Raw genomic sequence first — 12,800 nt, forward strand, 5'->3', positions numbered from 1 at the left:
TATAGAATAATATGGAGTATTTAGGGAATTATAATAATGTGGATTTAATTCAAATTATTTAAAAAAATAAAAAAACAAAGTAAAATTTAAGTAATGTAATGAAATATGTAATGTAATGAAATATGTATGTTGAAAATTATTGTAAATATATGGAATATTAGTTGAAGTGCATTATTTTTTTTTAGCGAATAATCTATGGTTTCACTATACGATGAGAGTTGTATTTGTTAGAGTATTTTATTGAGTTTTTTTTATATATATGGGAAAAGAGGGTTACTTGATTAAAATTATTTTTTGAAAATTTTAAGTTAAAATTTGAAAAAATTAGTTATAGATATGAAATCTTTTCGAAAAAATACTCTAAACTTAAATAAATAAATAATCATTTTTTAGAAAAAATACTCAGACTTATAAAAATAAATAAATAAATAAATAATTATTTGCCTACAACTTCAAATTTCTGAGATTTGTGTGAAGTGCAAATTAGATATTTTTCTAATGAATAACAAGATTTTAGCCTTACTGCAACCATTAGATGCACAATAAGTATGTTTTATAATTGTAATAATAATAGAAAATTGGAATAGTGTAAGCACACCTATTGCCATTTTAATTTAGTCCTATAAGTGATTTTTTTTCAAAACCCAAGTTTTATTTTCAAGTTATGTATAGTAAGATGGATTTTAGTGACAAAGATGACAGTTAATGAATACATAAATTAAATGAAATCTCAACATTTATTATTTTTGTAGAAATGTTCTGCATATGTATATGAGGGAGGGCTCTCAAATTTGGTGGGCTGAATTTAACTTTGAAGATATAGATGTACTATGAAATAAAGGCTATGAAACACTATTTTTAGATAAGTGGTTCTATGTTGAGAACACAGGATAAAGATAGCATCTATAGTTTATTTTCACGTGGAAAATCTATATAACAAATCATGGATGGATTTAGCAAAATAAAATTATTGTTTCTATAAGCCCAACCGATCATATAATTTCATCAATGCTAATTTGGCTAGAAAATTGGAAGTACCTACATATAATGTTCCTAGCATACATGTTGATATCATGGATAAATGTGTTGCAATCTAATTTTTATGCCATGGATGTGAAGGATGTGCATGTTATTCTTGGAAATATTTGGATGGAATCAATTGGTACTATTAATATTAATGTTCAAAAGAAATTTATGATGATTTGGTATAAGAAAAAAATCACATTGTAGGTTGTCTCTAGCTAAACAAAAGGGGTTGAAAGTGCCACATGCGTAAGTCTCTATCAGGAACATAACTATAACTAACAAATCCAAGGTGGAAACAACAGAAGAGCATACAGAAGCACTTGAAGAACCACCACAAGAGGGCCATAAACAAGAAGAAGAAGCTAAGGAAACCTTAGGTTGAAGAGTCCAAGCAAGAGGAATTGAGAGCTAAGGCTATTGTATATCAGCACCCAAACCACTCAGTGAAACATCAATCAATAAGGCATAGGTGTGAGCATCAACAAGTTTATCATGGACCAATGTGGCACTAAAACAACAAGAAGATGAGACACATGGAGGCATCACAATATCACATGGAGACGTTAGAGCAACATAGTAAGGAGCACCATAATTCTAGCTCAACCTAGCAAGCAAAAAATAGAACCCCTTGATCACCTGTCATTAGGATGGATGGATGTCAGTACTTGGTGCCATATGGCTACATTGATTGTATAATTTATTTTCGTGTTTCAAGGATGAAACTTTTGAAGGGGAATGAAATGTACATATCTATGGAGGGTAATATAGGGTACCTAGTGAGATATCCAAGAGATTTATAAACGATATACATTTACAATTTAGTGTTCTTAGAAAATAAGAGTTACTGGAAAGTTCCACCTATTAAAATGTTTTTTCACTAAAATGTTCTTAAAAAATAATAGGCACAATATAAAATAATGTAATAAGGTATAACATTTAATCTTTTGAGCATTGTGATGTTACCCTATCTCAAATATTTTATCTATCTTACTTGTGTTAAATATTTTATACTTAATTAAATTTGTTTTAAAGTTTATATTATATTATCAGATCCATTGAGCAATTTAGAACTTAACAACCATAAACACAACCAATATTGAAATCGATTTATTATAATATTTATATGAAAACGTATTTTGAATATTCATTTTATCTGGTAGCAATGATGAGTATGATGAGAGAGTAATGTACACGATTGAACTAATTCAAAGTTTTAGCTTTTTTGTTCTTTCAATTTACCCTTTTTCAAATCTTATTTGCAATTCATTTAATTAAGTGAAAAGTTACACTCACATCTAGTTCTGATGTCACAATATCACATTCCTGGCATTTCTAATTCTCAAAAGTCAAAACCCATAATTTTTTCTAACACAAATCTTTATGCACCATGCTAGTTTGGTAATGTACTTTTAATGGCTCTCGGGTTGTAACATTCCTATTTAAGCATGAGATTAGCCTGAGAGGGACAATAGAGTTGGAGAAAAACAATTATGTGCAGCGTAGTTTATCTTATGTATTTTCCTGTAAGAAAAGAGAGAGAATTATGGGCAACAAAGTCTCTGTTATGCATTTTCCTGTAAGAAAAGAGAGAGAATTATGGGCAACACAGTCTCTGTTATGCAATTTCCTATAAGAATGGAGATAAACTAGGTGCTAATTCTGGGGGACATTTCTTGGTTGTCACTGACTTTTCTGTATGAGATTTGGGTGTGGATTGAATAAAGAATGTTATTAATGTGCTGCTATCTGAGTATTCTATATTTCCCTGATATGTTAATCCATCTGAATAAAATCTTCTCTTAGTCTCTTGTTCTAGTTAGTGTTTTTGTGGTGTCTATTTTCTTTGTTTATTGCCAATTCTCTCAATTCATGTTTGAAGAATAATTCAAGACCATGCTCTATATATCTGCAAACAAAGTATATGCATACTCATGAACAATTTTGAGGAATGGAATTGTTGGAGGTTTGAGGCGAATTAGATTGCTATTAGAGAAACCAAAAATATTAGGAGGAGAATCATGTCGACAATCGAGGTAGATTTTAGAGCAAGAGTTTATTTTCTTAATTAAAGAGTTCGTTCAAGGAAATAATCATTGGCATGCTCGGAGGAGCATTAGAAAGTACTATGGTGTTGTTGAATGCCCGAGGACATCAGAAAGTACTATGGTGCAACTGAATGCCTGAGGACATCAGATTGGCATTGAGAGACATGACTACAGGTAATGAGTGAATAGTTCATAGGGAGGACTATAAGACTCACGACAATGGTTCCTAGCGAGTGAATTGTTGAGAGAAGCCAAAGAGAGGATGACTGAGAGAGGTATCTTGACGAAGAAATCGACAATTGAAGAGTGTATTTGGCCAACGTGGAGAGTGAAGAAAAGTTGGAAGAGAAGCAAAATTCTTGACAGGGAAAAAACCAAACCAACATCATAACAGTGAAAAAAAGTTACAGATACAAATGAAATCATCCAAGCAACATGTAGTTGATAGCATGCATCGAGAGGTTGAAATATGGAGGAACATTTTTGTTAACTCCCCCATTTGCTAACATTGATGATAATCACTTCGTAAAATGTGAGGAAAATAGTATGCAGAGATTTTTTTTCAAAAGGATGGTGCAACATTTATGAGAATATAGTCATGGAGGTTGCATAACAGCAAGTTGGCGAAGAATTTTTAGGAAGCGGAAAAAAAATATGTAGAGGAAAACGCAGTCGTAGAATAATTATTTTTTATGGCAGAGCATACATAGAAAGTAGTCTAACTATTCTAATTTTTGAACCCATTTACAACTCAAATCATCAATAAAAATGTCAATATTCGATCAGGTCTAAAAAAGCAGAATAGTTTGACAGTTCCCAATTGCCAAATGCCACTTGAGAATAACATTTGAACAATCGAGTACAAAGGGAAACATGAAAAAGGCAACAATTTGTTACAAGAAATTGGAGGAGAAAGCATAGAGAGGCCCATGAATAAACTCCACAATCGAATATTGATGTTGAAAATATTTATTTACACAAATAAAGAGTAGAGAAGAGACACTTATGTCTCAATAATTTCTTCATCTAATTAATAATATACAAAGTAATCCTGAAAGATTAGTCAACACCCCCCTTTTAATCTGAAGGGACATCTGACATGTCAAGTAACATTATGAATTTTTCAAACTTTTCACATCCCAATGCTTTGGTAAAGATATCTGTGATTTTCTCTGAAGTAAGATAATTTGTTAGATGAATGGTTTTGGTCTCTACATGATGTCGAAATGTTTGATTCGATCATGGAATTTGGGATCCTTGGCCAATTGAATTGTAGAAATATTGTCAATAAAGAGAAGCATTGAAGTCTTTTGTTTCTCCTACAAATATTCAAGTATGTTCCGAAGCCAAATGATTTCTTTTGTAGCTTGAGGTGCTGCAACATATTTGGTATTAGTGGTAGAATCAACAAGAACATATTTCTTTTGTGATCTGCAAGTGATAGTTGTTGATCTGAGATTTATCAAATGACTAGAAGTAGACACCCCATGCTCTTTATCTCCATCGAAATCTGAATCTAAATAACGAGTGAGTTGAAAGTATGAGACTTTAGAATATTTGATTCCATATGGCTAAGTGCCTTTTAAATATTTAAGCACTCGTTTTGTTGCGACCCATTGATCTTCACAAGGCTGATGCATAAACCTGAAAAGTATTCCTACAACAAAAGTTATGTCACAACGAGTAGTACTAAGATAAATCAAACTTCCAACACGCTGCATGTACTTTGTTGGATCTTCAAATGTACCGCCTTCATTTGAAGTAAGCATTAGGTTCTACTTCATTGGAGTAGAAACAAAATTATAATCGTGCATACCAAATTTACTCAATAACTCTCCAATAAAAATATACTTAGGTTTCTGATCAACTTCAATTCCTAAATAATGTTGAAGTAAACCCAAATATATCATATCAAAAAACTTTTACAACTCCTTTTTAATGGATGCTATATAATCATCATTATTCCTTATGATAAGCAAATCATCAACAAATATAACTAGATATACAACTAATCTTCCAACTTTCTTGACAAATAAAGTTGCATCATCTAGATTGAGAAGATGCTTAATTAATTTTTCATACTCTTGCTTGTTTCAAACCATACAAATATTTCACCAAGTTAAATACCTTCTACTTTTTTCCTTTAACAAACAACTCTTTAGTTGAAACATATAAACGGAGATTTAAAAAGAAATTTTACATCCATGTCATATATTTTACAGCTAAATGTGCCAATTATAATATTACTCCCGATATAAAAATCAATGTGCCAACTTCCAATATAAAAGGGCCAACATAAAACACATGCAAAAGTGAAACTTTAATAATTAAAGAATATGTAAAATAGTTTATGTAACGTATCATTCATAGAGATTCATATATTGTTCATAGAGATCTATCAATTTATTAGGACGCAAAAACACAACGAAAATACTTTGAAAGAATACCAGATAGAAAAACAAAGGGCGCCTGGCAGTATTCTGGAGGAATACAATTCAATAACTCAAGCTTCAATTAAGATGTGCTTTGACGATTGTAAATACCTTCAAACATGATTAGTTTGCATACTTCTAAAACCTGGCTTTTACTGGCAAGCATCACTATCCATCCTTTTCCCCATCCACTTCATTTCCACTACCAATGTGATAAGCAACGGCCTTGGTGTACATAGTTTCATTTTGGAATAATTTTGAGTCTTTTGTCCACATATACATATGTAGCATTCTTTCGCTTGATCTGCCTCCGCTGAAGGTTTTGTGCTCCACATATTGTGCAAGGTCGTCACTTGGTTCAAAACATACATAAAAGGCATTGCTACTGGCTTTGTTGGTTATAAAGCACATGATTACTGCTTTATATGAAAGGGCATCGTTTAGGCCCGTGGGAGATCTATGTGTGGTTGCCGCTAGGCCTGGAATTTGACGTCCTATAGGATGTATTTTAGATTTTAGAACGTATTTGACATGTGGTTGAAATTCTTCCACGTCAGGTTTGACGTGTTTATAAATCTAGAAGCTGTCATTTTGACGTTCAATGTCAAATTTAAAACGTAAAAATCTATTGTACCTGGAGCGCCGGCAAAGTAGCCAGCCTGCAGTCGAACATTATGATACCTTATTTATCATTTATCAGGATACGACTGGTACTAATTATGGGAAATTATATAGTAAACTTTCTATCCATAGATATCTGTGAATCTCTCCCTCATTAACTTATGTCTATATGTATAGGGCTTCCAAGTCAATATATTAGTAAAGGGCTATGGCTCTACCTTTGAGATGTGCCTATCTCTCATCTAGTCGGTGAGAGCTTGAGCTGCTGAGACGATTTTGGATCCTGCAAAATCACTAGATTTGTTGTAACCAATGTGTTGCAGACCATGCGAAAAACGAAGCTTGTGTTCGATCCTCTTAGGCAGCGTTGTTAGATCAGTTTGAGTGTATTTACAAAGAGGGGATGCCTGGAAATAACGATATGTTGCTCCCCATGGAGCCCCTCTGGGCAGCGCCAATGTTTAAGGGAAAGTTGATGAGATTGGCGTATCAAGGCATGTGTTGTTCGCATTGCCAAGAGGCAGTGGTTCGAGCCTGCTAGAGGTGCGAATCCTAGGTGTGTGACTGAACAATCAAGTTTCTTAGAAGGCATGCCGCCTACCAAACAGATCTTGAATTTGACGTCCCATGGGACATATTTTGAATTCCAAAACATATTTGAATCTAGACAAGAGCTAGGGTTGTTATGCCGAACCTAATGACAAGGCTTAACCCTGAGTAGTGTTTTCAGGGTTTTTCCTTATTCATATCTTGCAAGGGATTAAACCCTGTCATTGTCTAACATAATTGAGAAAAATGCGGAAATTTTGACTTGTCTATTTTTTTGTTTCGACCTCTGGTTAAAATTACATGTTCTCTTGTCCAGCAAGTATCCCAGATGAATCTCGTGGAAGCCCCTTCTCAGGTGATAATTTTTTATTATCTATATTTCTTAGTATTGTATATCCAAATATATTTATATCTTTTTGTTCTTCTTATTATTGGTTCATTAATAGACCCTAAATTGTCCTCTTACACGTACATTTTGAACCTTGGCTTGGTTTCTGAACACTTTAACAAATGTTGCTCTGGAAAAAAAAGACCTTGGCTCCTTGGCGAACTCTTGCCCTATAGGTTGGAAGCCCTACGTGCTTTGGATGAATTACATCTTTAAATTCTGACTTGGTTGCCCTCGTGGATCATACATTTATGTAAATGTTGAGGCATTCATTAAAATTCCTAGGCATGGCCCTTAAGTATTTCAAGTAGAGGTTTCTTGATGAACCTTTATGGTTTTGTGGTTTACATGACTTCCAAGATGAGTGAATGCCACTCGTTCTTTTACAATGTAATCCTCCTTAGTCGAGGTTAATAGACAAAACTCTTGCATTGTAATCAAACTTTGTGAGTTTGAATGTTGTTCTTATTTTCATGAATTTATGTTTAATGAATATTTCTCTATACCTGGCCATATTACAGATTACAACGATAAACTAGGTTTGTTTGAAGCTTGGGTTATATATATATATAAAGCTTGGGTTATATATATATATATATATATATATTCATTCATTCTTTTTAGGTATTCTTTGTTCATACTTCAATGCTTAAATTTAGCTATAGATTTTGTATTCCAACCAATGTACTTCTAAGTGTTGTAGTAGTTGTTAGTTTCTAATTCCTTATGAGATATGATTTATATAACAATGTCCTTGGTTAATGGAGTAATTATAGATATATTCCGGTAATGTTAGGCTCGCCGAGCCTTAATTGGAGTTAGCCGGGCATCACTGTTAGCTCATTTAGCAGTACCCCTTTCTGTTTTATTTGTGGTACGTGTCCACACTAAGTAAAAAATTAAACAATTAATTGAGGCTATAGCCAAAGTTAGATTAACGCTATACAACTCTTTGCTAAGGCTTATAATGAGAGAGTAATTTTTGTTTGTTTGTATTGGTCGTTACTTAGTGGAAGTAACACATGATCTAGTTATTTGTTTAATTGATATAGATGAACATGGAAACATATTCAAGTCCCCTTCTCCTATTTTCCCCAGTTGGGTTTAAGATAATTATTTGCATTATTTGTGCATTGTCATGCCTTTCCTATTATGTCCTAAAATCTTATACTAGGGGGTTTAACAAGCTTATGTTTATGTCGTGTTTTCTTTATCTAATAAGACTCCTTAAGGCATAGTTTCACTTTGTATTCCTTGTCTTAACTTGGAGAAGGTTAACTATGTGGTCTTTTTTTCTAAGTGCTTTTTATAAGCTAAAATTTAAGTACATAACCGAAATTATTTATCTCTAAAAGCTGATAAGCTTTGTAAAATCTGGTTGTATGCTATTTTGAAACACATATCTTAACTTTAGGATAGGAAAAAATAAGGCATTATTAAAGGGATATTAATGAAAGATGTAAGAGTAGTTGAAAGAGAATTTTCACATAAGGGGAGATCGACACTCACAAATTTAAATAGAACGTAAAGTGAAGAGTATGAAAAATGAAAAAACGTCATCAAATTTTCGTCTGACGGGAAAAATATATTTGAAATTTCAGGACTGGGGGGTCGGTGCAGGCGACGAAGCTCAGATTCCTAGATGTTTCTTGGTGCAACAAGCTAGAAGAGCTACCAAGTATGGAAACGTTTTTATGTTTGGAGGAGTTGCGGGCAAAGGGATGTGAGAGCCTGAAGAGCATACGGGGGTCGGCGCAGGCGACGAAGTTGAGATCCCTAAATGTTTCTTGGTGCTCCAAGCTAGAAGAGCTACCAAGTATGGAAACGTTTTTATGTTTGGAGGAGTTGCTGGCAGAAGGATGTAAGAGGCTGAAGAGCATACGGGGGTCGGCGCAGGCGACGAAGTTGATATCCATAGATGTTTTTGGGTGCTCTGAGCTAGAAGACCTGCCAAGTATGGAAACATTTTTATGTTGCGAGGAGTTGCAAGCAGACGAATGTGGAAAACTCAAGAGCAAAAGGGGCTTGGGACAGGCCACAAAGCTTAGATCTTTGAATATTTATAGATGCATAGAGTTGCAAGAGGTGCCAAGTATGGAATCATTGGTATCTTTGGAAGAGTTGCGGGTAGGAGGATGTTTAAAGCTGAAAAGCATATGGGGATTGACACAGGCTACAGAACTTAAATCCCTCGTTGTTTCTAAGAGCTCTGAGTTAGAAGAACTGCCAAGTCTGGAAACAATGGTATCTTTGCAGCAGCTGCTGGCAAAGGGATGTATGAAGCTGAAGAGCATACACGGGTTGGCTCAGGGTACAAAGATTATATGCTTAGAGGTTTCTGGATGCTCAGAGTTATAAGAATTTCCGGGAATCGAAAGGTTGGTATCCTTGGAGGGGTTGTGGGCAGACAGATGTAAGAAGCTTAAGACTATACAGGGGTTGGGGCAGACGACAAATCTTAGATTCCTAATTGTTTCTGGGTGCTCAGAGTTAGAAGAACTACCAAGCATGGAAAAGTTGGTATCTTTGGTAGAGTTGTGGGTAGGTGGATGTCTGAAGCTGAAGAGCATACGGGGATTGACGAAGGCTACAAAAGTTAAATACCTCATTGTTTTTTAGTGCTATGAGTTAGAAGAACTCCCAAGTCTAGAAACAATGGTATCTTTGCAGCAGCTGTGGGCAGAGGGATGTATGAAGCTGAAGAGCATACACGGGTTGGCTCAGGCTACAAAGCTTATATGCTTACATGTTTCTGGATGCTCAGAGTTAGAAGAATTGCCGGGCATCGAAAGGTTGGTATCCTTGGAGGAGTTGTGGGCAGATGGATGTAAGAAGCTTAAGACTATACAGGGGTTGGGGTAGACAACAAATCTTAGATTCCTAGATGTTTCTGGGTGCTCAGAGTTAGAAGAACTGCCCAGCATGGAAAAGTTGGTATCTTTGGTAGAGTTGCGGGTAGGTGGATGTCTGAAGCTGAAGAGCATACGGGGATTGACGCAGGCTACAGAACTTAAATACCTCATTGTTTCTGAGTGCTCTGAGTTAGAAGAATTGCCAAGTCTAGAAGCAATGGTATCTTTGGAGCAGCTGCGGGCAAAGGGATGTATGAAGCTAAAGAGCATACACGGGTTGTGTCAGGATACAAAGCTTATATTCTTAGATGTTTCTGGATGCTCAGAGTTAGAAGAATTGCCGGGCATCGAAAGGTTGGTATCCTTGGAGGAGTTGTGGGCAGACGGATGTAAGAAGCTTAAGACTATACAGGGGTTGGGGCAGACGACAAATCTTAGATTCCTAAATGTTTCTGGGTGCTCAGAGTTAGAAGAACTGCCCAGCATGGAAAAGTTGGTATCCTTGGAGGGGTTTTACGCAGATGGATGTGTGAAGCTGAGGAGGATCCGGGGGTTGGAGCACGCGACAAAGCTTCAGGTAATGAATGTTAGTGAGTGCCTTGAGTTAGAAGAAGTGGAAGGCATTGAAGATTTTACGTGGTTGCATATGCTAGATGTCTCAAAATGTCCTAAATTACAATGCCCTGTGTGGGAGTAGGGGACCCGCTGAGTGGAGGATTGAAGTGATAATTGTTACACAGTAATTTGTCACTGCCTTCCTGTCAGTCACCCTGCTGAGCCAAGAATTCATAATCACTAAGTTCCTGCTTTCTGAATTGGCCCAAAAACCCTTTTTTCTAAAGTTTTTCTCATCAGCGCGTCTGTTCCTAAAATATCCGCGATGACTGGCGCCCTGTAGTGTATTCCGTGCGCTGCCAACGCGGAAGGACATCACTTTTCCGCGCTGGTCGACAACGTGCCTTTCCCGTGTACTTCCGCGCTGACATGACTGTCCCAGTTATTGAGACGCGGCGACAGCGTGACAGTTGCCTAATAATCCGCGCTGATCCAGTTTGGGCAAATTTGTTCAAACAACCAGCCTTCCAGATAATTCCAGGCTTGGTTGTTAGCTTTGTGAATATCGACTCCTTTCCATGGCATGTCTGTTCGACCCTTTGCAACAACTTCCCTTGAAGATAAGCTCATCCTTCCACCCTTTTAGGAGACTCCTTCTCCTATATAAACTCCCACCATTACCATGAGCAGCTAGTTAGACATAGCTTGGAATAGCTTGGATTGTATAGAGCTTGTAGTGCTCAGATTGCTGCTACTATAGGTTTGGTGTGCCAGGTGTGGAAGTGATTGATTACTTAGGGAAGGTTGTTTTGTGTTGCTTGTGTGTGAGAGAGAGAGTTGTTTGTCTTGGGAGAATCATCCTCAAAGGTGAATGCTTGAGATACATGCTGACTGGCCCCTCCTGAGAAGGTTACCGACGTCAGAACACTTGGTTGTACTCTTCTCTATTCTGATTAATAATAGATGACTGCTATTATTGTTCCATTCTCATTTGTCTATGCAATGGTTAAATGTGAATTACATCTTTTCTGACCGATGTATGGTTGCTTTTACTAGATTTCACGCTTGCGTTTGTTTCCTCTTCGTGTGTGCACGTATCTATTTGCGGGGATCGCGGAGGATTGTGACCAGCCGAAGCGAAGGAGCGAAGGCAACATCTCTTCGTCAAACAACAGCGCAGGAATCCAAGTAGGTGCTCTTTACCTCTTGTTTAATCGTAATTAGGAACATGCGTAGCAACATTGTGTGATTGTTGCTAGACCCCTGCTGGGCTAGTAGGGATCGCCTCTATCCGTAGAGGGGATTTACCTCTCCAACAATTTGGCGACTCCGCTGGGGAACAACCTTTTTGTCTCTTGAATCCACTTTTGTGTTTGACTTTGATTGGTCTCTTTTCCGAGATTTTGGGATTGTCTCTCTGCTTATAAACTTTCTGGGTACTTCTGGGAAGTATCTTAATTGTTAAAAGACTCTTGCCTTTGGTTTTGGAAGTTTTTGCTTTGGCTTTGCTTGTTTTTACTCTCAGGGCGTTTTAATTCAGAACAGTCGCGTTGACATCGCGCCCCTGTTCCTTTTGTATCCTTTCCATCGTGCCTGTACGTCTAACAGTTGCGCTGACCTCGTTTTCAAAGACAGCGCGCTTTATTCGTGTCCTTCCGCGCTGACATCGCGCCCCCGATTCTTTGTGATTTGTGTCATCGCGTCTGTGTGGCTTCTTTCCGTGCTGACCTCGTTTTTTTGAGACAGCGCGCTTTATCCCTGTCCTTCCGCACTGACGTCGCAAAGTTGTTACAGGCCTCCTCCTGTCAGCGCCGAGTTGCCGAAGGCTACCCACGCTGATCCTGTAAAGTTCATTTTTTGACCAAATTAGCCTCCTGAACCTCTTGCTGTGACTATCCCTTCTTCTCTCCACCTGCTTTGTGACTTGCTTTTCACTGTCTGGACTCTGAACTGCTTGATTGCGGAGTTTGGTTCCATAGGGTTCCGTTTTTGCTCGGTTTTTTAATTTTGCGAATACCTTCCCTTTTGCTTTCGCTGCTTGGTTCGTGTTTCCATCATTACTTTTATAGTTGTTGGATTGTGTTGAGTCTCTAGTTGACTGGTCGTGACTCTCATCCTTCGGGTGTTCGCTTTTCTCCATTGATTTCGCACTCTAGCCCTAGGACATCTAGAGGTCGTGTGTGTGTCAAGCCTACCGTAGGAATCTTGTTTGCTTGTTTGACCAGCCGATTTCAGATTTGTTTATGCACTTGTTCAGTGATTGTTGGAGTGTTTTGGGTTGTGTTTCCAAGTGGTTTTCGCTTCCTCCTTACTTGCAATCCTTGCTTGTCTT

Source organism: Pinus tabuliformis, chromosome 2_1 (assembly GCF_031772625.1).
Source record: "Pinus tabuliformis cultivar Carrire ecotype Pingquan chromosome 2_1, CPIR1, whole genome shotgun sequence".
Taxonomy (NCBI): domain Eukaryota; kingdom Viridiplantae; phylum Streptophyta; class Pinopsida; order Pinales; family Pinaceae; genus Pinus; species Pinus tabuliformis.